At 41.9% G+C, this 24,496-nt stretch overlaps 1 protein-coding gene across 3 annotated transcripts in view; it reads left to right on the top strand.

Moving 5' to 3' along the window:
• Positions 1 to 24,496, top strand: part of LOC127624099 (SAM and SH3 domain-containing protein 1-like) — a 364,714-nt gene that overhangs the window by 292,374 nt on the left and 47,844 nt on the right. The gene's annotated exons all lie outside the window — the stretch shown is intronic.

The raw sequence follows: 24,496 nt of genomic DNA, 5'->3' as shown, positions 1-24,496 counted from the left end.
GTCATTCTCAAGGGTTTCATAACATTTCAAAAGTGGACCACTTTTGTTTAGGATTATTTTAATGGGTTTTCTCTCACAGCTCTGGAATGAAAAAGTACAGAATTCCTCTGAGTACTGTACTGAATCACAATACTAAATCACAGCAGTTTTTAAGAATTCCCATTCCCCCTACTGCAAAACTTCCCATTCACTTTGATTAGGCCAGATACTGTATAAGGGGGAAAACACAGACCACTCATAGGAAAAAAATAAAATAAGAGAGATGGTAACTTTTAATTTGGCAGCTAAAGACCAATACCATTTTTTTTTACAAACATTGCCGTGGATGCGCAGTAAGTGGTGGCCGAAAGCCGGTAAACTGTTGTCTTAGATTTGACAAATTAGACGGCAATGCTAGCTAGGTAATATAGATTAAATTAGCCTTCAGGACAGGTTCAAAGCTACTTAGGTTTGGGTAAACTATTGCTAGTAACACAACTAGTTATAGCTAGTCAAAGCCATCGTAAATACAGAAATATTTTTGGCTATACTATGATTATAATGATGTGAGTTAATAACATAACTCTAATAAAATTTTTGCTGCAAAAGACTGTAGTTTGAGGGCTGTTGGTTCAGCTAACTAGAGGTTTGGTTTACTGATCGTGAACTTTGCACTGGTATTTTTGCCACCACTTTCGTGTGTGAAGTAGGCGAGGATGTTGCCATTTTATTGGTCAATTGGAACGGAAGTCCCACCTTTCCTTTCAAAGAGCCAATCCCCCTTTTGACAAAGGCATTGGCTGTTTGTTTACTCTAGAACACACATGCACATTTGCTGGACCAGCCTCAAAAAAAAGCATTATTTGATCTAAAGATAACAGATAAACAAAAAATAAATGATAAATGTATGATTTCATTGCTTATTTGTAAATGTACTGCATTATTGAAACATGGACTTGACAGTTTTAGAAATTTCAGTTCTTTTCCATTTTTAAGTAGATGGGGGAAAAATATAGAAAATAAAGGCTCCCTGGGGCTGTTACCATGATGACCACTGAGTGATCTTACTTGCCTTAAAATGACTATAAACCCACTCAATCGTATTAAATGCTCTTTTTGTTTATGCGTTTCATTGTGTTATGTCTGCTGTATCCAACTCCACACCCTGCTCTGTGTAAACCGTACTAAAGCTGAAGCTTGTTAATATAGGGCTGAACAGAGCACAGAACCTACAGTCTGTATAGTTCCTCCTAAATCGGGACTTTGTTACTCTGCAGTGTTTATTCAATAATCGTGATTCATGTCTCTTAGATAAGGGGGGATTTTTCTGCACCATGTCAATGGCAGTGCTCTTTCAGTTAACTTCTGTTTATTAATATTGAGTGCATCGTCTATTATTATACTGTTGCAATTAGTTTATTTTGACTTTAATACCCCTGTTTACTCCCTTAAAGGATTCCCCTTTAATTAGCTGAAACCTAATATAGCCTTTGCTGTGTCTGATCTTACATTGAGTTGAGTGCAAAAATAGGGCTCCACATTCTGACTGTGATTGCTTTATCAAATGATGTTGTAATAAGTCCAGAGCAGAGGGTGTTGTCTGAAGACAGAGGCTATAGTTTGAGGTTAATGTGGCTAGAGGAAGTGTCAAGTGGGCCAAGTAGGTCATCTCTTAATGTCTTATTCTGTGTATTGTCATGAGAAGGATATGGGGACATTGGAGTAGTTGCTGGCTGAGGAGAGATTTGGTTCACAGGAAGAGGAATGATATGGATAACTCTGAAAATTTGCTAGGAGTTGTTTATCATTCCATGTTGAAGTGCCGGCTTTTAGGTTGCAGGGGTTCACAGATTGAACTGGTTAATTTAGTAATGCAGATAATTGTAAAACCGGTGTAATAATGTGTTATTTATACATGTGTGTGATGGCAAGGGTCCATTGAAATTTATGAAGTGTTTTTGGCAATCTGGTTCTGGCATGACACTTTGTCTGGGTCATATCCACTGGGAAAGAATAGAAGGTGTTGAAAAAGACAGGGGACACTCGGTGTAGCTGCCATCCAGTTTTAAGTTGGGGTCCCTAGGGGTGGTAACAGGTGATTTATCCTCATGCTGATTGGTTGCTTAAAGACTAATTTAATGGCTTGATATTTCAGTTTTGCCTTAAGAGATGTGACGTTTAAATGACCTTTTGGAGGTTTGGCACCTCGGAAAAGTCAAGATGGTCGTACTGCCTGTTGCCATCTTTTCAACTCTCTTCTCCTTTCCTCTCTGTTCTGTTCTCCTGATCCCATTCTTTATCCCTTCACTAATTTCCATAAACACTGTCACCCAGCTAACCTCTCTCCCAAAGGCATGTAACCCTGTATTGGAGGCTAAGCTGGCAATGGGCACTTGTCTCACTCCCCTCAGCCCAAGAGGGGAAAGGTCACCAATTTTAACCAGAGGCAGTACTGAAGGCTATTGTCAACGAGGCACTTATGATGTGGACTATTCATACTTTGGCAAAATGAGACTCTGAGCACATACAAAACTCCACAGTGAAAGACTTGTATCAATGAATAGCATCAAATCAGACCCATGGTTTCCCCTCCACTGCCAGTCGACCTCTTCCTTTCTGACAGAGGTGAAGTCCAAGAGCTTTTAAAAGCTTTTTTTATTTTCTCTTCCCTATTTCTTTTGTCTGGTTTAGTCTGGGTCCTTCTGAAATACCCTAGACATTCCAGAGTCTGATTTAAGGTTTGATTTCTGTTTCATTTCCTCAGATATCTCCACAGAGAGCAGATTGTGCTAGTTAAGGCTTCCACATTTTGGTAAACCCTCTTACTCTCTATCTTGCCTTGTTGTTTTTTAAGAGGATCTTGATGACAAAGAGTTAAGAAAACATTCTCTACGCTGAATGTGTTGAATGGATAAGCCCCATCATACATTGAACTAGCCATGCTAAAATGTGTATTCCACCATGTCTCTCACCATGAGTCCCTTTAGCTGTTCATACAGAGCCACTCTCCTTTATTCCACTTTACCAGACAGAGAGTTTCTATTAGATATACAACTGGACTGTGGAAAACAGTGTATTGCACGGGTCAGAGCTTAACAGTGTAGTGTAGGGTTAGAGCCCGAAGCCATTTGTTTTGAGAATAATGGCTGGCTGATGAAGTTATTGGCTGGCTAGCCGGCTCAGCCAAAACCTAAATGGCTGCTGCAGCCGCCAAACTTTTCATAGCTGCAAATGGCTGAAGCTGCCACTTCATGTCTACAGATGTCTATGTTATACTGATTTACTAGATCTCGATATTTCCAAGCAATGCATGGCTTACACTATATTTCTACAAAATGCAATACAATGTAATAAAGAAAACACCAGATTTTACTTTCACAACGTATGTACATATTTATTTTGTAGTCTGTATAAAAAAAAAAAAACGATGTTTTTGCCTGCCGTGTCTCGCCTTAATATAAACACACACTGTTATCAGTATTATTTTGGACAAAGTTTTGCACATTTCACTTCAGTGTACACTGAAGTATGCGTCGTGAATTAGCAATGTGGAAACGGTGGTTTGTTACTGCAGTAATATCACATTCAGTGCTATAAATCTCTCCGTTCCAGAATATTTGGTTCATAACGTCAATCTTTGATTCAGGTGTTTGTGCAACCGTGCCCTGAAGATTTAACAAAAGTCTGGGTAGGCCTAAGTTAAAAAAAAAAGTAAGTAGGAATTAGGAAAGTATGTGAGAATTGAGATCAAAATTGCCTTGCTTGCTTCTTTCCGCCATTTCACCTCAGTGCGAGGAAAAAAATGCATCGCTGCCTCTGTGCGGAAAACGAGCAATTTTAATTGGTCGTCAATTCACTGTGAGTCTGTGTATCGTAGCAACAAGCACAATACTGTGCTGTTATGAATCCAGTGGGAAAATAGATCTTGTGTATTGTTTATATATTTTGTGTGTGTATGTCTCTATGTGAAATTCTAAATGGCGCAAATGGCGGCACCTGGCGGCGGCTTCGGGGTCTATGTAGGGTGATCACAGTACAATAATTTTGTTTGTCATTGCCTAAAAGAATAAAACTTCAAGATACTCAAAACAAATTTCACATTACTCAAAACCACAGCATTTTCTGTAGCAGTGTATATGCTAATGAACAGTTAATATGTTCATATTGGCAACAAGAGAGGTGTTATTGTCAGGCATTTGTTAGTAAACTGCCATCAGCAGAGGTGCAGTGTTTTATTAATTCTCATTAAAGGAATTAAACCGCATTTGTGGCATAATGCTACCACAAATTTATTTTCTACTTGCCCCTCTTTTATAAAAAAAGCAAATATTCCAGTTACCTTAAGGCACTTACAATGGAAGTAAAATACACATTGTTTTAAAAGTATAGCTAGAAGACATATGCTAAACATTATACTTATTAACATGACTTTAGTGTAATAAATCACATACTAACCTATGTGAACCAACAAACCTGGTTATCAAGATACTGGCTAGAACTTACACAGATTAGGTTTTCCACTGTCATGGTTCGGGGGCGAGTTCCTGGGCCGGTACAAATTCTTCAACTGTTCTGCGTGTGTCCACCAGGTGGTCGGAAATTGGCTGCTTAGCAGGTCCTTGTTTGCACCTACTGTAGATGCTGGAACTACACCACCTGATGGCAAAAAGCATGTTTCTTCATAGACAGCCATTCAAAAGTAGCTGTGTTTAATGACAAAATATTTTTTTCCCCAAGATCCATTTAAATAAAAATTATTTCATTACATTATAGCACATCGTCATCCGGTGACGGATTGCTTTTGAAGGGATTCTAAAATTCTGAAAATTGAAATCAATTTCACACTATCTATTCCCATTGACTGGTGATCGGTCACGTGACACCCGATCCCGGAACTGAGTGCCCGTAAGCAAAGATGGTAGCCTCCATTTTGCTAGCTTTCTGGGAACCCTGTGCTAACTGAGTACAGTCATAGAGATGAATAGGGATGCTAATAGATAGCCCTCTCCAGGTATTTTATAGCTCCATGATTTCCAAAACTGGTCTCTACGTCAGGTGGTGGAGACCAGGATTATGTTTCGTCACCAGGTAAAGCTTTCCAAAATTTACAACAATTTCAGACATAAAAAGCATTCTACTTATGATATGGTCTTTAAAGAGATCCTAGATAAACTTGAGAGATTGTAATGGAATAAAAAGAGGAATTATGTTGATATATTTGCCAACTTTGTTAGCTTATATTTCACTCTTCATCTTAGTTTGTGCATTTGTTTTTTCCAGCAAGGGGAATACCCACTTAGTTAGGAAGATCGTGGCTATATGTCAAGTACACCGGTTTGATTCTTAATCAAACATAACATAATATTATATGCTATGGCAAAAATCCCAATATAACCATCTGCAAAACCAATGCTAAGGATTTAACTATTACAGTGTGTGTATATATATATATATATATATATATTACTTAACAAATTAAGCCATATTAAAAAAAGTTCATAGTAAACAATGTAATTTTGTTAAGCCAAGCGTACACTAACTGTTGATTACCTGTCATCTTGAGTCGTTTATGACATGCCTCGTTAAGCAACGTAATCAATTTGGATTGCGTTTATTTATGTTTAAAAATATCGTGAAAATCTAGCACATAGTCATGTCAACCCATTCGGTTCTCAAGTCAGTGGAAAAGCACAGCCGGTTTACAAGCACAGGCTAGGCATGAGAACCATCGCCAGTTTGGTGGAAAGGCAATAATAGTGACACAAAACTGTGATGTTAAACTTTGTCATGCTTCATCACTTTGTGTTTTAAAAAATAGATTGTTACTGAAAAAGCTAAACAAAATTTAAAGCTGAGCTACCGTCACTATACTGAAAACTGTAGTCAAGTTATTAGCATCTCAACTTTGATTTGCTGTTTTCCCCCAACACTGCTTCATATTTTAGAGTATGATGGTGATAAGATTTGGGGGAGATAGTTAAGTGGAGATTTGCTTTTAAGAATGATTTAATTCCCTCACTTTGGCACACCCTTTGATTGAACACGTTCGGGTGGATCAGGAAAAAACCTTAATGATTTTTTGCTCTTCTTTCAAGCTTTTCATGTCTCTCTCTCTCTCTTTCGCAGGCTCAGACTTGCTGTGGTTTATTCAAGGGCATGTTGTGGCATTTTGATTTAATTACTATTGGTCTGAAAGTAGGTCATGTTATGGAAGTGAATCTTTGTTTGAGAGGGAACCCACATACACGCCAACCAAATGACAGGTGACGCGCATAGAGGTATTTTCTCAATTCTGTCTTGACACAGTAAACCTGTTTTGAAAGTGTTTACACAAGCATGAGAAACAGCCTTTTTCCTCCCCTCTGACTGGTATTTCAAGTATAATTTTCTTGGGTATAGTGTACTAAACCACACGTGCAATACCAGGAAATGGTGCATACACAAATCATCACATCGTATTGTATGGGTATTTTTATATATGGGTTACAGCAGTAAGAAGGGCCAGTCTGGTTCCTCAAGGATTGTTTCTCTACATGCTCTTCAACCAAATGTCTCTCCTGAATGGGCAATAAGAGCCAAGACTCTCTCCCTAAGTCAACTACATCCACCCACAGCCTTCCCTGCTGCCAGCCTGACTGTGTGTGTCCAGTCCTGTACACTGACACTCTGTGAATGAATGTGTGTAAAACACCTCATTAGTCCTCTTTTAGTTTGTTTATTCCCTCAGTTTCCTTGTGCAAGCCATACTGACACATGTTTCTCTGTCTTTCTCTCTTGACTAAAAAGCTTTGTTCCAAATGTTGTGATCTAACTACCTTGCATAGCAGTAGCTCTTTTTAAGGCACAATCCTAACCATCATGGAACATCACAAGTGATTGATTTGAAGTGTGATAACTAGCCAACAGTCACTCACATGCAGGAGAGACTTATCTGATGCTTGCAGTTGATTCCAATAGTTATCATTGCAATACTGTATTAAGCAAGAGGAAAAGTTAATGCATTGTTCTATTGGTGGACATTTATTATTCCTGAAATGTTATTTCCCTCTCCTGGAGTGCTTGACAGTGTTGCTTAAGATTGCATCAGCGAAGATATTTTGTTCATGATCTGTCAAATTGATTATTGAGTTTGCTAATAGTTACTCAGAATTAACTAACTGCAAAGAACAAAAATGTGACCAGGTTAAATGTAAGTATTTATAAAGTAAAAGCAATGTCCAGCATGGAATTAAATGTTTATATTTAAGAGAAAGCACATGCTGAGTGCCCCCCTTCTCATCTCGGTATGCCACCACACTGGTTCCTATTTAAGTTATAATAAAAGTTTTTTTTTAAGAGAAAGCACATGCTGGTGCATCCAGACCAAATCTTCATGAAGACATTATAAATTGCATCAAAAGTGTTCTTGAGGTCTTTTGGACAGGTAATGTATAAGGTCATAGAGAAGGCCAAAAATGTATGCCAAAGCAGTAGAAGGGTCTTGGAGATCCTACAGAACAACAGCCTCCTGCAACACAATAACATTGTTTTGCACTATTGCTGAAGTTTTGTTATACTCTGATACAAATAGAATGCCAATAAACACCCCATCTGTCCCATCTTCAAATTTCCTGTGGAAAAACATATAAACAATAAAAAAGATATTTGGGCATAAAAATAAAAGAATTAATATAGCATTTTAACCACAATAAAATGGTAAAAAAAGCAAGTGGGGTTTTAATGTTTAAGACTATGAACTGGTCATGTATAATCCTAGTTTTAACTTTGTAGCTGTATACAGTTTATAATGTAAAATCACTAAGCAATAGTAAATCTATTCATTTAAAAAAGCAGAAATAAACAAAAAAATAACAAAACCGGCAAAATTTTAAGCCTTTTGAAGTCTTAAGTACTTAAACACATTTTTAATAGTATTGTTGGGTCTTCCCAAAACGTAAAGTCAGGCTTTCCAATGCAGCGGTCCTTTTGTGATTAACAGTCTCCATCCATCTTGATTATAAAAATGTACAAAATAAACATGCATCTAAATAGGCAAAGTTCAAAAACTGTCCTATAGAGCTGTTCAGTCGTAACATCAATTTGTAGGTAAACCCGGAAGTCTCATTTCCCATTCGGTTTTAAAATGGGTGTTTTGCATTTTATGAGTGAAATAAGGTCTGTGCTAAACATTACTTGACAATAGTTGGATGTACACTCACCTAAAGGATTATTAGGAACACCAAACTAATACTGTGTTTGACCCCCTTTCGCCTTCAGAACTGCCTTAATTCTACGTGGCACTGATTCAACAAGGTGCTGAATGCATTCTTTAGAAATGTTGGCCCATATTGATAGGATAGCATCTTGCAGTTGATGGAGATTTGTGGGATGCACATCCAGGGCACGAAGCTCCCGTTCCACCACATCCCAAAGATGCTCTATTGGGTTGAGATCTGGTATCTGTGGGGGCCATTTTAGTACAGTGAACTAATTTTCATGTTCAAGAAACCAATTTAAAATGATTCGACCTTTGTGACATGGTGCATTATCCTGCTGGAAGTAGCCATCAGAGGATGGGTACATGGTGGCCATAAAGGGATGGACATGGTCAGAAACAATGCTCAGGTAGGCCGTGGCATTTAAACGATGCCTAATTGGCACTAAGGGGCCTAAAGTGTGCCAAGAAAACATGCCCCACACCATTACACCACCACCACCAGCCTGCACAGTGGTAACAAGGCATGATGGATCCATGTTCTCATTCTGTTTACGCCAAATTCTGACTCTACCATCTGAATGTCTCAACAGAAATCGAGACTCATCAGACCAGGCAACATTTTTCCAGTCTTCAACTGTCCTCTTTTGGTGAGCTCTTGCAAATTGTAGCCTCTTTTTCCAATTGATAGTGGAGATGAGTGGTACCCGGTGGGGTCTTCTGCTGTTGTAGCCCATCCGCCTCAAGGTTGTGCGTGTTGTGGTTTCACAAATGCTTTGCTGCATACCTCGGTTGTAACGAGTGGTTATTTCAGGCAAAGTTGCTCTTCTATCAGCTTGAATCAGTCGGCCCATTCTCCTCTGACCTCTAGCATCCACAAGGCATTTTCGCCCACAGGACTGCCACATACTGGATGTTTTTCCCTTTTCACACCATTCTTTGGACACCCTAGAAATGGTTGTGCGTGAAAATCCCAGTAACTGAGCAGATTGTGAAATACTCAGACTGGCCCGTCTGGCACAAACAACCATGCCACGCTCAAAATTGCTTAAATCACCTTTCTTTCCCATTCTGACATTCAGTTTGGAGTTCAGGAGATTGTCTTGAACAGGACCACACCCCTAAATGCATTGAAGCAACTGCCATGTGATTGGTTGATTAGATAATTGGATTAATGAGAAATTGAACAGGTGTTCCTAATAATCCTTTAGGTGAGTGTATTACAAACTTTCATACTTCATATCTGTGAATTTGGAAACCACCGTGTGATTTTAAAAAGTATGCAATTCAATACGACTTCAAAATTCACATTTGAGGAATGAAAGTGTGTAATAAGTATTATAGATCAAAAGTCCACATATCAAGTAATGTTTACCACAGACCTTATTTTACTAAAAAATCCAAAACTCCCATTACAAAACTCCATATGAAAATCCCAAGGAAACCCATGGCGAATTATCTTCCAGGTTTGTGGACTACAAACTGAAAAGCTAAATTCATCAGCTCAGTAATCAATCCATTAAATTAATAGTTCACCCAAAAATGTAAGTTATTCACTTGCCATGATGCCATCCCAGGTTTTCTGTCTTCAGAAGAACACAAATTAATATTTTTAGAAAAATGTTGAAGATCTGTAGGTCCTTATATTGTGTGAAAATGGGTACCATCAGGCTGCTGGCTACTTAATGGTCCAAAGGCATATTTAAGCTGCACAAAAATAATCCACACAACTCCAGTCAATCAGTTAATGTCTTCTGAAGCAAATTGATAGGTTGGTGTAAGAAACAATTTGGTAATGAAAACTTAATTAGCTTAAAGAAATCACTTCCTGCCAGCAGTCAACGTATCTGTGACATATGCTCAGTGGTGCATTCACGAGAGAAGTCGGAAGCGTGCGCTTTGTATACTACAGAGGAATAAATGTCACGCGAGAGTAGGTTCATTTCAAATAGAAGTACAGCGCTGGGCGGAAGCAACGATTTCAACTTAAAAAAAAATATTTTAATTGTTGATTTATTTTTTACACAAACCTATCAGTTTGCTTCAGATGACATTAATTGATCATCTGGAGTCATGTGGATTACTTTAAAGCTTTCTAAAGATGTCTTTTGGACCATCAAATAGCCAGCAGCCTGATGGCACCCGTTTACTTGCATTATAAGGACCTACAGAGCTTCAAAACTTTTCTAAAAATCTTAATTTGTGTTCTGCTGAAGAAAGGCAGTCATGCACATTTGGGATAGCATCAGTGTAAGTGAATAATGAGAACTTTCATTTTTGGATAAACTATTCATTCAAATCTTTTGAACACTGAAACTTGCCTTTTATCAAGTCTTCCCAGGAGCTCTTCCTTGTCCAGTCCAAAAGTTCCTTTTCTGTAACTATTTCAGAAGTTTAGGTGTGTAATTGTCCATGGATGCTCTGAAGATTACCAGGAGGTCTTTGTTGGTGATGCAGAAAAATTCCTCACAGATCTGTTCATCACTAACAATACCATTGTATTTACATTAATGAAACTTATTATAAACACTACTGAGATTACATTATTTACTATGATCTAAACCCATTTGAAGAAATAATAAAAAAATATATATATTACCAGTTCAGGGCTCCAGACAGCGACTAAAATGGTTACGTTCATATGCGGTTTTAACAGATACCATCTTGTGATTATTGAATACATATAAGTGCGCACCAGTGTGTCTCGCGCTGCATTTCACTCGTTCTGTTGTGATAAGATCGCTGCACCGCACACAACAACAACAAATCCAGCGCAAGAGAGTCGTGAACAAATTATTCTTTTGAACTGGGCATTTTTCATAAATGACCTGAAAAGAGCTGAAGGTGTGAGCTCAGGTTAGCAGTGTGACTCAGAGTTACTTTATCAGCAAATCATGCATTAGTGTGTTCACAACTGGGAGCGCAGACATTTCAAAATAGAAGTTCCTTATTTATTTTGGGGTTCTTTATAATTAAAAGTCCTGCATGACGTGCGTGTGTGTGTGTGTGTGTGTGTGTGTGTGTGTGTGTACGTACACTCATACACAACAGTTAGTTCCGGTCCTCGAATTTGATTGGACGAGAGACGTTCCATGAGCACTGATGGTCTGACACTGTCAACACTCCAACGCTTAGCTATGTGTATCACTCCGTGTAAGAGCAGTGCAGATCTGGTAGGAGCAACTGTTTGTCTTTTTTTTTACATTTTATATGTTAGCCAGCAGGTGGTGGCAAAAGATAATTTTTGTGTGTAATATGAGCCAGTTAGGTGACGTAAATTGAATAATGTGGTTCTTTCTCTCGGTGGGGCACTTGTTGAGTTGTGTGTGGATGTTGCAGAGAATATTGTGAAGCCTTCACACACACTAGGTCTCCACGGTAACATGCTCAACAAGCCCCATGCTAAAATGCGCGTATTGACTTTAACAGACTGGAGGCAACTGAGATTCGTCCACTGCCACCCGGATTGAGGCGAGTTACTATGCCACCACAAGGACTTGGAGTGCATTGGTAAATGGGCATTCCAAATTGCGGACAAATTATTATAATTTTTTTTTTTTTAAATGCAATAGACTTAATACAGTTTAATACTTTTTTTTTTTTTTTTTTTTAATACCTTCTCTTATTTAGAGTGGTTGACATATTTTAACCCTCAGAAAGCCAAGCAATGATATTGATGGAATTAATATACACTCACCTAAAGGATTATTAGGAACACCATACTAATACTGTGTTTGACCCCCTTTCACCTTCAGAACTGCCTTAATTCTACGTGGCATTGATTCAACAAGGTGCTGAAAGCATTCTTTAGAAATGTTGGCCCATATTGATAGGATAGCATCTTGCAGTTGATGGAGATTTGTGGGATGCACATCCAGGGCACGAAGCTCCCGTTCCACCACATCCCAAAGATGCTCTATTGGGTTGAGATCTGGTGACTGGGGGGTCCATTTTAGTACAGTGAACTCATTGTCATGTTCAAGAAACCAATTTGAAATGATTCGAGCTTTGTGATGCTGGAAGTAGCCATCAGAGGATGGGTACATGGTGGCCATAAAGGGATGGACAAGGTCAGAAACAATGCTCAGGTAGGCCGTGGCATTTAAACGATGCCCAATTGGCACTAAGGGGCCTAAAGTGTGCCAAGAAAACATCCCCCACACCATTACACCACCACCACCAGCCTGCACAGTGGTAACAAGGCATGATGGATCCAGGTTCTCATTCTGTTTACGCCAAATTCTGACTCTACCATCTGAATGTCTCAACAGAAATCGAGACTCATCAGACCAGGCAACATTTTTCCAGTCTTCAACTGTCCAATTTTGGTGAGCTCTTGCAAATTGTAGCCTCTCTTTCCTATTTGTAGTGGAGATGAGTGGTACCCGGTGGGGTCTTCTGCTGTTGTAGCCCATCCGCCTCAAGGTTGTGCATGTTGTGGCTTCACAAATGCTTTGCTGCATACCTCGGTTGTAACGAGTGGTTATTTCAGGCAAAGTTGCTCTTCTATCAGCTTGAATCAGTCCGCCCATTCTCCTCTGACATCTAGCATCAAAAAGGCATTTTCGCCCACAGGACTGCCGCAAACTGTATGTTTTTCCCTTTTCACACCATTCTTTGTAAACCCTAGAAATGGTTGTGCGTGAAAATCCCAGTAACTGAGCAGATTGTGAAATACTCAGACTGGCCCGTCTGGCACCAACAACCATGCCATGCTCAAAATTGCTTAAATCACCTTTCTTTCCCATTCTGACATTCAGTTTGGAGTTCAGGAGATTGTCTTTACCAGGACCACACCCCTAAATGCATTGAAGCAACTGCCATGTGATTGGTTGATTAGATAATTGGATTAATGAGAAATTGAACAGGTGTTCCTAATAATCCTTTAGGTGTGTGTGTGTGTGTGTGTGTGTGTGTGTGTGTGTATGTATATGTATATATATATATATATATATATATATATATATATATATAATATTAAATGCTTTTTCTTGTGTGTACTGTCCTGTGATATATCTCATACTAAGTTGATTCAAACAAAATGTAACAAAGGCAATCTGAGTAAATACAGTTTTTTAAATTATGTTATTTATTAAAGCAAAAAAGTTATACAGTAGCAACTGGGCCTGTGCGAAAAAGTATTTCCTAAATCCCCTAAATCATTCATAATGGAGTCTAGCTGGACAAGACACGCCCACGCATGATCCAGGAAGTCACAGAAAAGCCAAGAACAACATCCAAGGAACTGTAGGTCTGTTCATGACTCCACTATCAGAAAGACACTTGCCAAAAATGCTATCCATGTAAGAGTGGCAAGGCGAAAACCACTGCTAACCCGGAAGAACATTAAGGCTTATCTGAATTTTTCCAGAACACACGTTGATAATCCTCAAAGCCTTTGGGAGAATGTTCGGTGGACTATTGAGTTGAAAGTGGAACTGTTTGGAAGACAGGTGTCCAATTACATCTGCCATAAATCAAACCTAGAATTCCACAAAAGAACATCATACCTACAGTCAAGCATGGTGGTGGTAGTGTGATGGTGTGGGTATGCTTTGCTGCTTCAGGGCCAGGGCGACTTGCAATTTTTAAGGGAAACATGAATTCAGCTCTCTTCCAGAAAATCCTAAAGGAGAACGAATCGGTTACCTAACGTAACCTTGGTTCTCTCTAGATGAGGGAACAAGTATTGCGTAAGCTAGCTTACGCTACGGGAAAGATTAATCTTTTCTGAGATATTGAAGCCAAAAAATTATCCTTAATTTTGTATCATTTGTCAACTGCAGACCTTGAGCGGGCTAGCTAGCGAGCTCATTGGTTGCTCTGCGGCAACTGCTGCAGCCTATAGATCGAACTTAGGCGTAACTCGCGTCCAATGAGAGGCGTCCGCGCGCTTACTGCATCAAAGCCCGCCAAAATGGACGTGGCTAGAGTGCATATAAGCGTAGTTCGTAGGCTGGAACCCTGGTTTTCATTGAATGAAGCGAAAGTCGCTCGTGGCGCGAGCACGGCCGGCTACGCAATACTTGTTCCCTCATCTAGAGAGAACCGAGGTTATGTTAGGTAACCGATTCGTTCTCTTACGAGAGGTTCTCTCGTATTGCATAAGCTAGCATCCACTGTATGAGCGCCAAGCATCCACTGCATGAGCCCCGGGGGTGGGGGGACCAGGGGGAGCCCTTGTGAGTGGGGAAATAATATTTGGCTGGCAAGAGTGCGGGCCAGTGTGTGTGTGTAATACATAAGCACATAGTGGGAAGGGAACGACAGAGCGGCGGTGCCGGTCTGTGTGGAATGAGTCCCATCAGTGCAGCTCACCAGGGGAGCTGTAGCGTATTAAACCGCTAGTAGTTTTGCCTGCAGGGCGGGCACTTCCAGATTGTAAAATCTGACAAAGGTGGAGGGGGAAGCCCAGCCCGCTGCCACACATGTCGTGAATGGAAATCCCGCTGGACCATGCCCACGATGAGGCCATGCCTCTAGTGGAGTGAGCCGCAATGCCCAACGGGCATGGCAGGTCTTTGACGCGTATGCGGCAGCAATAGTGTCCACTATCCATCTAGACAGTGTCTGTTTCGAGGCGGCGAGACCTTTGGTGAAAAACTGCTCAGAGCGTCTGAAAGAGGCGGAGCGCGCAGTATACAATCTCAGTGCTCTGACTGGGCAAAGGAGATTGGCGTCGCGTTCGCTATCGGATGCTGGCAGCGCCGATAGGGAAATGACCTGTGCTCTGAAAGGAGTACCGATCACCTTGGGAACATGACCTTGGAGTCACTTGGTCCGAACTCAAGACACGCAGCACTGACAGACAGCGCGTGAAGGTCTCCCACACGTTTGACTGATGACAGGGCAGTCAGAAAAAGGTTTTGAGTGAAAGGTATTTCAAATCCACGTATTGAAGCGGTTCGAAAGGGGGGCTTTCATAGTTTCGAGAACTATAGAAAGATCCCAGATAGGAACCGATGGGGGGCGCTGGGGGTTCATCCTTCTAGCTCCCTTGAGGAAGCGGATGACCAGCTCGTTTTTTCCCAGTGACTGGCCGTGCAGGGGTTCGGCGAACGCCGCGACGGCCGCCACATACATTTTGAGCGTGGATGGGGATCTGCCCTTATCCAGCAGCTCTTGTAAAAGCTGCCAGATCGTGCCGCGAGCTTGAGAGAGGAGATCTGCTCTCACTGGGATGGGCCACGGCGCTGTCAGTGACAGCTGCGTAAGCTCCGGGAACCATGTCTGATTCTCCCAACGCGGGGCTATGAGGAGCACCGAGTGACGCGTTTCCCTGATCCTCTGCATTACCTGTGGCAATAGCGAGATGGGAGGGAAGGCGTAAAGCGGGCGGTTGGGCCAGTCCTGGGCCAGCGCGTCCTCGCATTTCGAGAAAAATATTGGGCAGTGAGAGTTCTCTTCTGACGCAAAGAGGTCTATCTCTGCTCTGGCGAATATGCGCCATAACTTCTGGACTGTTTGAGCGTGCAGGGACCATTCCCCTGGAGGAATATTGTCTCTGGACAGTCTGTCTGGGCCGTCGTTCAGGTGGCCTGGCACGTGCGTCGCCCTCAGCGAGCGCAGGTGGCACTGGGACCAACTCAGTATGCGTTTTGTCAGATGGAAGAGGTTCCTGGATCTGACACCGCCCTGACGGTTTAGGTAGGATACCACAGATCTGTTGTCCGAACGGACCAGGACGTGGTGACCCTGAATGACCGGGAGAAAGCGCACGAGCGCGTACTCGGCCGCTATCATTTCCAGACAATTTGTGTGAAGGAGCTTTTCCTGAACTGACCATAGGCCTAAAACCGGAGAGCCCTCGTAGACCGCGCCCCAACCCGTGTTGGACGCGTCTGTCGAGATGACTTTTCGGCGAGATACAGCTCCCATCGTCACTCCCCGCTGATACCATTCGGCCACTGTCCAGGGCTGCAGAGCTGAAATACAGGTCTGAGTCACCTTGATGGTCTGGCGGCCTGTGGCCCAAGCCCGGCGAGACGCGCGGGTGTTTAGCCAATACTGAAGCGGGCGCATGCGCAGTAAACCCAGCTGAAGTACTGCTGCGGCTGAGGCCATGTAACCTAGCACTCTCTGAAATTTTTTCAGAGGCGTGAGGCTGTTCATCTGAAAGGACGCGGCTAGTCGCTGAACACGGCACGCGCGCTGTGTAGATAAGCGAGCCGTCATTGCCACAGAGTCTAGTTCTATTCCAAGGAAGGAAATTGCCTGACTGGGCTGTAGTGAGCTCTTGGTCCAATTGACTGCAAGACCCAAACTGTTCAGATGGCTGAGGAGAACTGTTCTGTGAGACAGCAGCTCCGTATGTGACTGTGCCATAATCAGCCAGTCGTCCAAATAGTTCAGAATTCGCAAGCCCTGACTCCGCAGGGGTGCGAGCGCCGCATCCATGCACTTCATGAAAGTACGGGTGCTAAAGACAGGCCGAACGGAAGGACGGTGTATTGATAAACCTGGCCGTCGAAGGTGAATCTCAAGAATGGCCTGTGACGGGATTTATCTGAATCTGAAAGTAGGCATCTTTCAGATCGAGAGAGATAAACCAGTCCCCTGGCGCGTATGCGTGAGGAGTTTCCTGATTGTAAGCATTTTGAACGGTCTTTTTGCAAGCACCTTGTTCAAACCCTTGAGATCTAATATTGGTCTGAGGCCGCCGTCTTTCTTGGGAACAAGAAAATAACGGCTGTAAAACCCCGACTCAGCTCAGCGAAGGCGGCACTTTCTCTATGGCCCTTTTGCACAGAAGGTTTGCTATTTCTGAACGAAGCATGCAGGCTGCTTCCGTGTTCACAATAGTTTCGAGCCACGCTCTGAAGCGGGAGGGCGGCGATCGAACTGTAGCAAATAGCCCTGTTTTATTGTGCTTAACACCCATTTGGATATCCCTGGGATAGCTTCCCACGCTTTGAAGCGTAACACTAGAGGGTGAATGGCCAAATCGCACTGATTGCTGCACACAGCCGCTGAACAGAATGTGTGAGCGCGCTTACTGTGCTTATGCATGACTGCTCGCAGACAGCAGGGACAGGCTGTTCTGTGAGTGACTTCCGATTGAGGTGAATGGGGAAAGAGTCACATCTGTTAAGTGATGCGCGAGCATAGTCACGGGCACGGGACTTACATACAGAGAAGTGTTTGCTGGCCGTGTGACAGAGCGGGCAGAGAATGGGCGCGCGCACGTATTCGTGAGCGCGTTTATTGACTCTAACACTCGAGCGGGCTGTGTCCGCTTTATGTGAGTGGGCTCTGATCGGGACACGGGAAGTGTAATGCTTGTGTGTAGAGGTGAACACTGGATTGTGGGCACATTTTCTACACATAAGGCATGTTTGCTTTTTACAAGATTTCTTTGGGTCGCCGTGAAAACGGCGTTTGAGTGCAGGCAAGCGGGCAGTATCACCGGCTTGTTGGCTGCTGAATCCACCACTGTAGTAGCCTGAGAGAGGGGGACTGACAGGGGGCGAAGCTTTGACGGTGGTCCGCCGCGGCGGGACTGAGCCGTCGTTTTTTCAACAAGGCTAGGAGGACTTCGGTTGCTCAGGTTTCAGCGCAACCTTAGACCGAGGCCCGCGGGGAGGCGGCGGCTGTCTGAGCACGATCGAGGGCGGCCGCCCTGTCGACGCTGAGAAGTCTGACTTTGTTGAGCTGGGTGTTGTGAAGAGGCTCGCAGGAGGCTGGTCACGGGCGCCTGCAGAGGAGCTAGCGCGACGCGGCAGGAAGAGGTTCATGGCTTGGGTGGCTTTCTGGACTTCTGAAAAGCGGTCAACAATGCCACTCACCACGGAGCCGAAGAGACCGGTCGGAGAGAGCGGTGCGTTGAGGAACGTGGAGCGCTCTGCTTCTCCCATGTCGGCTAGCGTTAGCCACAGGTGTCTCTCGGTCACAGTCAGCGAGGCCATGCACTTCCCTAGAGCTTGGGCTGCAGCTTTGGTGGCGCGAAGGGCGAGGTCCGTCGCGCTTCTTAGATCTGTAACAGCCTCTGGGTGCCTGCCTTTCTCATCCCACTCCCGAAGAAGGTGCACTTGGAGGATCTGTAAGACGGCCATGGAGTGCAGAGCAGATGCGGCTTGGCCGGCAGCGGAATAGGCGCGGCCAACATAGGCGGAATTCGCTCTGCAGGCCTTAGACGGGAGCACTGGCTTAGACCGCCATCTCGCGGAGGGCGGGCAAAGGTGTGCTGCTACCGAATCCTCGACCGGGGGGATGGAGGAGTAGCCCTTCTCGGTGGCGCCGTCCACCGAAGCGAGAGGGGTGGAGACGTGGGAACGGATCCTGGCCGAGAGAGGCGCGTTCCACGACTTTGCAAGCTCAGTGTGGAGTTCCGGCAGGAAGGGAGCGGCCCGGGCCGCGGGTGTTGCGCGGCGACGGCTCTGAAGAAAGCAGCCGTCGAGTCTGTTAGGGGTGGTGACCACTCGAGCCCGAGGCGGTCGACTGCCTGTGTGAGGAGGTATGTTAGTTCCCCTTCGACTCCGGCGCGGGTCCTGCTGGATTCCTGGGCCGAGGAGGCGGCGTGGGAGCCTGACCTCGGAAGCCATCGGAAGCTCCTCGCAGAGGTCGCATCCGCCTTCAGCGAGGGCGAGCTCTGCATGCCCCAGTCCCAGGCAGAGAGCGCAGATGATGTGGCGGTCTCCGGCGCTGAGAGGGGCGCGGCATGAAGCGCAAGTGGTGCGAGGCATCTTTAATAAGACGCTCGTTACTCTTTTGTGAAGTTCGTTAAGAACTAGCTTGCTCTAAAAAGGATACGTCGCCGGATGGTGTAGCTCGCAGGATGGCTGAAGGTGGTGGAGACGGCCGGCTTCTTCGAGCGCTGTCCAAGCTTGCTAGATGCCCCTCGAACGGCGACGCGGCTTCCAGTTCAGAGATGCGAAGAGCTTCGCTGAAGAGATGAAAATCAGGGTTCCAGCCTACTGAACTACGCTTATATGCACTCTAGCCACGGCCATTTTGGCGGGCTTTGATGCAGTAGCGCCGTGACGCTTCTCATTGGACGCGAGTTCGCCTAAGTTCGTCTATAGGCTGCAGCAGTTGCCGCAGAGCAACCAATGAGCTCGCTAGCTAGCCCGCTCAAGGTCTGCAGTTGCTGCACTGCGTTGACAAATGATACAAAATTAAGGATAATTTTTTGCCGTCAATATCTCAGAAAAGATGAATCTTTCGCGTAGCGTAAGCTAGCTTACGCGATATGAGAGAACCTCTCGTAAGAGAACTTCCAGTCATCAGTCTGTGATTTGAAGCTCAAGTGCAACTGGATTATGCAGCAAGACGGTGATCCAAAGCATAGGAGTAAGTCCATCTCTGACTAGGCCACTCCAAAACGTTAATTTTGCTTCTTTTGAGCCATTCAAAGTTGTGACTTGAACCTGATTGAGATGCTGTGGCAGGACCTTAAACAGGCAGTTCATGCTCTAAAACCCTCCAATATAGCTATAATAAAGCAGTTCTGCAAAGAAGAGTGGGCCAAAATTCCACAACAGCGTTGTGAAAGACTGAGCTCCAGTTATCAGTTGCAGTTGATGCTGCTATAGGTGGCACAACCAGCTATTAAGTTTAAGGGGGGGCAGTTTGTTGTTCACATGGGTTATATAGTTGTTGGATAAATGTTTTGCTTCAATAAAAAAATATGTAAATATTTGAAAACTGTATTTTGTTTATTCTGGTTGCTTTTTGTTTTATGTTATATCTCATTTGAAGATCTAAAACAATTAAGTATGAAAAATACACAAAAATTGAAGAAATCAGGAGGGGGAAAATACTTTTTCACAGCACTGTATATGTATATAGAGTTATAAATTGAGGGCACTAGTTTGCTACTATTGTGTTTAACAACTGTGGAAACATGCTCCTATGGTCTGTGTGGATCTTAATGGTATCTTTTGATGTGCAGGATTTGGAAAGTAGGGGTGTGGCTAATTCAGCAGCAGCCCCAAGAAGGTTAGAATGGCTTAAGTGGAAGATGTGAATTCACATAATTCAACAGATACAAGTAGGCTGTATTCAAAATAATATATTTCAATTAGTAAGGGTAAATTCATGATCCGATAAGAAATCAGATGTTTCCTAGAATGATCGAAATAATAATTTGTCATTTGTATTCTACAATACAAACCAAGATATTTTTTAATTATGGGACCGCATATAAAAATGCCTTAAAAATTTGAATAGTTTATTTACTGAAGAGACTCCTTTTGTGAGAATGTAGAAAGTGTTTGACCACAATTGCTAGCGTTGCTCAAATTTCTCAAGTTAACATTTTAGGTAAATGTAATCATTTTGTCGGGAATAATTGTTTTAATGACTGAAACGTTTAAACAAACGTTGTATTTCTACAGCCCTGGGTCTCTGAGGGTTTTAATACACTAATCCTTCAGACCAGTACCATCAAAAATATCTGTGCCACAAGCCATTTTTGCATTTATATCAAACTATTTTGTTTTCAAAAGAGCAAGAAAAGACTGCTTTCCATGAAATGTCTTGTTAAACAGCATTATAAATGCATGTCAACATTTAATAAGACTTATCCGCTGGCTAACAATTAAAAAAATAACATTACGCAATTCTTATCACTAACAACACACGTTCGCCTGCCATTTGGCATGTATAAAATAAAAAGTTTTATTAGTTACCTGTAAATGTTTCAAAAATGAAAGCAAAATGTGGAGGAGGAAATATTGACGTTGTTGCTGTTCAACATTAAAATCTCTGTCCACACAGCTTTGTTAAATCTGTTGCTACAACATTTGGGGAATAATTATTGGCCTAACATGTAATTTTACATATTCACATTCACATTTTCTTGTTTCTGTGACTCAAAAAGTACAGTTTGCTGGATAAAATGCAATTTCATTTATTACAGTATATGTTTTGCTACTTTTAGAGAGTGGCTGTTATAATTTTTTTTTTAAAAACTCATAACAAGATGTGTGCATTCTTATGCTCCATGATGACTTTTTATAAAAGTGCACTCTCTTGATCTGTTCATACTATTACTGTCATTCAATAATTTGTTTTATCTAATTAGTTGCATGTTGTGCTGATTAATTAATCACAATTAATCATGTATTTCAATATTTGCAGAGAAAGGTCCCCCCAAAAATTTCAACAAATAATGATAAATGAGTTATGTAGAATTAAAAATGTTTTTTAATTATATACAACGTAGTAAATATGATAATTAAAATGCATTACATTATTGTGGCAGACAAGTAAAGCATTGATTATAAAACACAAAAAGTGGCTTTAGAAGGTAATATAATTATTTCCATATTATTGAACATAAGCCTATTATTTGCCCACAGTCCACAGCAATCCATTTTGCAGTTGAACTCGTCAGTCTGTCCGTGGTAGACTTGTAAGGATTTTCTTAGGACATTTACTCGTGCATCTGGTGATTTTGTAGCATCTCGGGTTGTTTCATGTCAAACACAGTGTTTTTAGGATGCTGTGTCAAGTTAAACGTACTTTTAAACTTAGGAAATTGTATGTTGAGGACCCTGCATTCGGTGTTGTGCTCCGTCCAGCTAAGTTTGAACTAGTGGTCGACCGACATGTGTTTTTTAGTGGCCAATGCTGATATAAAAAAAAAATTTGTGTAATTTATTTCTGCATGAAGGAAATAAACAGTACACACAGTAGTCCAGCAGCTATGGATGGCATGTGCGCATTAGCAATCACATTTGATAATAAAAGACTGAATCAAACCAGTTGTGCAATACACACAGCAATACAGTGCACAGTGAATAAGACATTTTCTCATAGTGCACATGAAGCGCTTTTACTTTAAAGTTGCACTCACATGCTCGTTCGCATCCAGCGAGGGCAGCAGCACTTCAGAGGAAGATATTAGATGAGAACTCGACAAGAAAACGCTGGATTTCCACATATTTGCAGATGGTATATGATATAAGTTTTATTGATATTTGCCTTTTTATCATTTTACAACAAAGTCCCAAAGAGAGGTTGATGATAAACCCTTTAGAGGAAGAAATATGAGCACTCCACAGGATGCTGGATATAAGTTTTGTGAGGTTTGTGTATTACATCGGTTTAAACGAGGTATCTGCAGACTGTATTCCACATTAGTTTTATTGATATTTTCTTTTTTAATCATTAGACAAGACCGTAAGGAGAAACGGGGAACTGTTGAGCAGAGAGAGTGAGAACAGAGCAGGTGTGCACTTTAACATTTTGAGCTAAAATTTTGTGTTTGGCTATACTAATGAGGGCCTTTTTTTATGTCCTCATAAATTTAATGAAATAAAAAAAAATTATGAGGAAATTTGAAGTGTCCTTAAGATTTTAAACGCTCATAAATTAGCCAAATTATGTTTTGCTTTTTGAGATCTAATGGTTTCAATAGTGAGAGTTAATATTATGGGTAGGGTATAATGAATAGCATCTTGCTATGAAACAAATTGCATGTAGGAATGGTCCTCACTAACATAGCTTCAGAAGTGTGTCTGTGTGTGTCTGTATTCCCCAGAATGGACATTCTGTCCTGGATTGCTCCACTTCTACTGCACAACATCTGATTTACTGCTTGGAAACATCCGGAGTTCACAAACACACCACTGAGCGTTAAAGCAGACGGATGGAGTGGCATAAAGACAAATATGCATCCTAGCCAAAAAAAAGTTTCATTCTGCGGAAAATTGTATGTTTGCAGGAACAGAGACTCTGAATGCAAATTCAGCACTGTGCTTTTACATTTACATTTATGCATTTGGCAGACGCTTTTATCCAAAGCGACTTACAGGGACAATCCCCCCGGAGCAACCTGGAGTTAAGTGCCTTGCTCAAGGACACAATGTTGGTGGCTGTGGGGCTCGAACCAGCATCCTTCTGATTACCAGTTATGTGCTTAGACCACTACACCACCACTCTCTGTTAGCTTGATAGCACTGATATTTCAGTCTGCTATTTAATAACTAAAGGCTATTCAGCCACCCTTGCAGCTATATTCTGTTGATTGGATACTTCATAACCAACTAAGATTATTAGAAACCAAAGGTTATTATAATATTTGGTCTAATTTCTATTGCCACACTAAAGGATGTACATGTCTTTTGCCTGGTGATGCTGTCACACTTGCATAAAAGATGAGTTTATATTAGTTTTTGGTTGGTTTGGTTTGCTTTTATCCACTTTTTGCCCTTTTAGTTTTGATTTACTCGAAGTCATGTATAGTGTTCCCTATACAAGACTCTCCAAAATGAGAACATACTACTGTTTTAAAGAAGCCTTGGAGCTGTGAGGAATTTCAAAACTTGCTGAAACACACTTTCACACAAAATTTAGACAAGCACGTACAATCCCATACATGTGGAGATTAGAGTGAAAGCAGAAGTCTCGTTTTTTAGAAGGGTAGCGAAGAGAATGAGTGTAAGAAGTGATACAGAGTGTGTGCTGGAAACAAAACAGACTTATTTCCCATCAGCCTCCACAGGTTTCATAGTGGCGTAATCTTTCAGAGAAGCTGATAATCTATATAATCCTTCATATTTATTAAAAAAAGAACTAGCTTGACCTCTTCTCAACTACAGAATCATGCCAGGACAAACCTGACCCTTTGCTTCAAGATTCCTAAAGCTACCGAACACTGTCGCTTCAAAACAAGTGAGGAATTTTGAGCTGCAAGATTCCTAAACTGGTTACCTGTAGAGTGCAAGTTTTTCTTGATTTATCTTGATTTGTTACTCCCCAAACTGTGTTGATGAATTATATTTAAATTTAAGTAAAATTGTATTTACCTAAAAACTCACTACGCCAAAAAATTTTAATTTTTGATTTTGTTTGTAAGTATAGAGAAATAAACGGCTTACCTTAGCTACTGAGTAGAAGGAATTTTTGCACTCAAACAAGACTTGTATAACTCCAGGTGCATAGAGACAACATTTTTTATCCAAAATCCACAAGAGATGCTCTCCGCACACTGAATCACAAACAGACTGAAAAAAAGTCTATCAGAAATAAAAAAAAAAATTCAGTTTATTTTAAACTTGCATACTGATGAAGTGAAGTGTGTATACAGACCAGCGAACAAACGTTTCAGCCCATAGCTTGCTTCAGTGCTTTCATCAGTATGAGCACTGAAGAGAGCTATGGGCAGAAATGTTTGCTCGCTAGTCTTGCTTTTAACTTACTGCACTTCATCAGTTACTTACTGCACTTAATGTTAGTTAAAGAAATTGTGTGTGTGTGACATTCAGTGTGTGGACAGTATCCCTTGTGGATTTTTGACCTGATCTACAGAACATGCAGTGGGTTCAAGAGGTCTGACTCCACATCGAAAATCTGGGAATTTAAACATGTAAATACACA

Source organism: Xyrauchen texanus, chromosome 30, assembly GCF_025860055.1.
Source record: "Xyrauchen texanus isolate HMW12.3.18 chromosome 30, RBS_HiC_50CHRs, whole genome shotgun sequence".
Classification (NCBI taxonomy): Eukaryota; Metazoa; Chordata; class Actinopteri; order Cypriniformes; family Catostomidae; genus Xyrauchen; species Xyrauchen texanus.
This window is presented reverse-complemented; position numbering and strand designations above follow the sequence as displayed.